This window comes from Sinocyclocheilus rhinocerous, unplaced genomic scaffold (assembly GCF_001515625.1).
Source record: "Sinocyclocheilus rhinocerous isolate Xijiao unplaced genomic scaffold, SAMN03320098_v1.1 scaffold831, whole genome shotgun sequence".
NCBI lineage: Eukaryota > Metazoa > Chordata > Actinopteri > Cypriniformes > Cyprinidae > Sinocyclocheilus > Sinocyclocheilus rhinocerous.
Genome location: NW_015641020.1, coordinates 361814 through 365931, shown reverse-complemented (window position 1 = coordinate 365931; position 4118 = coordinate 361814). Strand labels below are relative to the sequence as shown.

The following is a 4118-nucleotide window of genomic DNA, read 5'->3' as shown; positions in this document are numbered from 1 at the left end:
ATATATATATATTAGAATGGTACCCTTTCAAAAGGTACTAGTATGTACTAGTACGTGATTTTAAAGTACTACTGTATACTTTCAAAGTACTAATATGTAATTTTAGGTACTATTATGTGCCATTAAAGGGTAAATAATGCACAAAGATGTACCTTTTTTAGCTTTTGCACCTTAGAGTACCCCAGTGACAGATTTGTACTTTTTTTCTGAGAGTGTATAATTTAATCAAGTTTTTGTTACAGGTAAAATGTTTCACATTTGGAGAACATCAGTCTTTCACTTACAGTTGTGCTCAGCATCATTACTGTAGTTGCCGTTTCTACATTTGTCTACATAAGAAGAGGTAATGTCTGTTTTTCATTGATTCATTTAGATGCAAAATAATTAGTCTTTTGAAAAGTCTTAATTTTGTAGTTGCATTTGAACGGAAAGAAATTGTTGCACAATTATAATGTTTATTTATCTTATTCATTGAATTGTGAAATTTCTTCAGTTCGTCATTTCAGGAGGATTCAAAAAGGTGAGCTTATGTTTTTAATCGGCCACCATTATTCCATAAAATCATTCGAAATAACGTCTAAATGTGTGGTATATTCATGGAATTTACTGTTGCTTATAATACAGTAATTGTGCTAGAAATTGTGACTAGAATAACTATGCATTGTCTTATCTTATATCTTAATGTGATTTGTTGAATTTCAATGTTGGACCAAATTCATTTTAAACACTATTAAAACATTTAAACATGTCTTTTTTTAAAGATCACAAAGAGAAGAAAATATGCAGGTGAGTAAGAAAATATTATTTATACCTTTATTAATTCATTTGACCTTTATTGTTGTTGTGAGCTGGCATCAGTATTAGTCATGTATCAGCTCTCAATATGTACGTCATGTAAATATAATCATTTTCATTAGCGGATGTGACACTGGATCCAGATACAGCTCATCAATATCTCATCTTGTCTGATGATGGGAAACAAGTGCGACGTGGAGAAAAGAAACAGAATGTCCCAGACAACCCTGAGAGGTTTGATAAATGCGGCAATGTCCTGGGAAAGCAGGGATTCTCCTCGGGAAGGTTTTATTTTGAGGTGCAGGTGAAGGGGAAAACTGATTGGGATATAGGAGTGGCCAGAAAAGGGGAAGATCACACCAAGTCCTCAGAATGGTTACTGGAAAGTGCGGTTGAGAAATGGGAACCAGTATAGTGCCTGTGCTGGACCCACTGTCTCTCTCTCTCCCTGCAAGTGAAGCCTCAGAAGGTGGGTGTGTTTGTGGATTACGAAGAAGGTCTGGTCTCCTTTTATGATGTGAAGTCCAGGTCTCATATCTACTCTTTCACTGATTAGTAGTTCACTGAGGATCTCTATCCATTCCTAAACCCATGTACAAACATTAAAAACAAATACTCTGCCCCACTGATCATCTGTTAATTTCAATGTATGTATGAATGAACTCACTTAAAAAATAATTGTATTATATTGTAGTAAATTTGCTTCTTAATTAACATTTATTTTTTTAGTAAACTTTTGTTACGTTTGGCAAATGATTTATCAAAAGCGTTGCATTCGAGGTATACATTTTATCAGGTCTTGCATTCACTGGGAATCGAACCCATGAACTTGATTTTACTATAGCCTTTGCAAAGAATAGATAAGTATATCCATTGTCTTGTATGATGTTGTGTGTGTTGTAGATTGGAAAATTTTTAATCAGTTTTCATTATATTTTATTTTCATTTTCATTTAATTTCAATTGCTGAGAGCTTGTTTTCAACACTGCCTCTCAAATGATACAACTCTTTGTAAGCATGTAGAGTGCATAGAATTCACTGTGATGTTTTTAATTCCTTGACAAGTCTTATAAGTATAATCTGTTGTGAAAATGCTGTATAACTTTATTAAAGCCATGATTAAAACTGTGAATTTTTAAATCTGTCCAGGTCACAGTAGAATGTCAAAAAGAGTTTGTTCATTTGCAACTGGACTGTTTTAAATCATGAAAGACACTTGCTCAGTGAGTTAGAGGAAAGTTCCCGCATTCCCTGCAGAAGCTTGGGTTGGGTTTCCGGTCTGAAAAAAATTATAAAACACCATTTTCAGGTCTTTAGACAGTCATCTCAGGCCCTAGGATCTGTGGGTCAAAGGTTAGTTCTGAGACTGGATTTTGTTCATTCTGAATAACTGAGTAGAGCTCAGGATCAGCAAATGCAAGAAACCTTCTCTGGAGTTTGTGCACCTGCTCCGATACGTTCTCCATCCTTTCTGATGTCTTCAATTCGTTTAGTGCGATCAGGTTCTGACTCCAAGCCCTGTTTCAGATACACTATGCGAGCCTCCATTACAGTTTTGTATACACTGCAAAATTTCTGCAAGAAGTTGAAATGATCCTCTTCCTTTAGAGCCGAACTGATAGTTTGCTGGGCAGTCTGAAGAGCGCCCAGTCTGGCTGACACTGAAATCTGAAAACTTGTGAAGACCAGATCCTTCAGGGCTGATCCAGTCTTCATCAGCTGACTAATACAGTTCTCCAGAGTCTGCTTTTGGTCTTTCTGCCACTTTTCCAGCTCTTGAGCCTGGTTCTGCCTCTGAGCCAGTGCCTTTAACTCTTCTCTCAACTGCCACCAGCTCTATATGGGCGGTCTGTAGCGTCTTCATGTTATGCAGCTGATGTCTACTACACCATCAGCTTGCCGTGAGCTGAGCATTTGCTGGCCGTTTGAATAGAGGAACCTGATTCTACAGGATTAGTCAGTGGGATGGGTTTGCAGCAGCACTGGAGTGGTCAGGTGGGTTTGCAGGTGCTGAGTGAGCACACATAGAGATTTCACACTTCAAGATGGTCTTCAGCACCGGAGGTTTCACCTTCACACATAAATCAGCTTACAAAGGGTTCCTTGGGAACTTCAGGCATGGCCGACATACTTGCTGATGATTTTCTCGTTTTCTCTTCAAATGTTCTAAAATCTCTTTCTCTGTCCTCACTATATGAGTCTGTAAGGTGAAACCCTCTAATACTTTCTTTATATACACAGCAACAGACCTTTGGTAATTTTTTATAGTATTTGTTAATGTAGGCTATTACTAATGGAATGATATTTGCTAAGATACAGACTACAGAGACGTTTATGATGGTTCACTTGTGACCTTTCTTTTACTATGGACAACTTATCTACTGATGTAGCCATGTTTTTAACTGATCCACCCTTCCTCATGACTTATGTATGAATTTATCATTAACATGGTTAAATAAAATAAAGTAATATTAAATTAAAATTTTTGACTTGAATATAACAGTCTTTATTATCAACTCCAAATCGTCCTTTAAAGGGGTCATATGATGCGATTTCAATTTTTCCTTTCTCTTTGGAGTGTTACAAGCTCTTCACCAAATACACAAAATAATGTTCTTTTTAGCAGCATCATATGACCCCTTTAAGTTCTCAGCGATAATCATTGTTCTGCTTTGAAGTAGTTACTATACCAGTACAAATTGAACTACACTTTGTTTGAAATAGAGAGAGAGATCAAAATGCATTCCATTCAGTAACAAATCAAATATGTAGCCTATACCCAGGGGCGCCGCTAAGGGGGGGAAGTTAGGACGATTCTAAGGGCCCACGCACTTTTGGGGCCCCCAGAGATCTGTTTTATTAGTAGTAACAGTAGTAGTAGTAATGTAATAGAAATTATAAATGTATCTACCACAAAACGATCTCAAAGGAGGCTTTTATTAAGCAAATCAAGGAGTGAATTACTCATCCGGTTTAAAAAAAACTTTAGCTGGGTTTCCACAGGCAGGGTCACAATTATCTACAGTGTATTAAGCTAGAGGTTTTTGGGTTAAGGTTCATAATGTAGCACATTTTTAACATTGTATGCTGTATGTGCATAGGTAGCTAGCAAACAAGGAATACAGCTGTTAAGCTAATAGTCACATTTAGCTGAGTAAGATCATGATTGAGAAATGTTGGATACTGCTGGAAATTTTGAATAGCTAGGTTGGCTTGTACACTATATTGCCAAAAGTATTAGGTAGTAAAAATGTTTAAGCATATAATGACATTGTGTGCTTCTAATTTTATACCAATAGTTTGGACAGGACCCTTTTCTATTC

The 4118-nt window shown here is 36.6% G+C and overlaps 2 pseudogenes; one reads left to right on the top strand and one right to left on the bottom strand.

The window, feature by feature from the left end:
* The window catches only part of LOC107753977 (butyrophilin subfamily 1 member A1-like), a 2397-nt pseudogene extending 1187 nt beyond the window's left edge, over positions 1-1210 (top strand).
* Positions 1211-2108: 898 nt separating this feature from the next.
* Positions 2109-2924, bottom strand: LOC107753976 (uncharacterized; annotated as a pseudogene).
* Positions 2925-4118: the final 1194 nt, after the last annotated feature.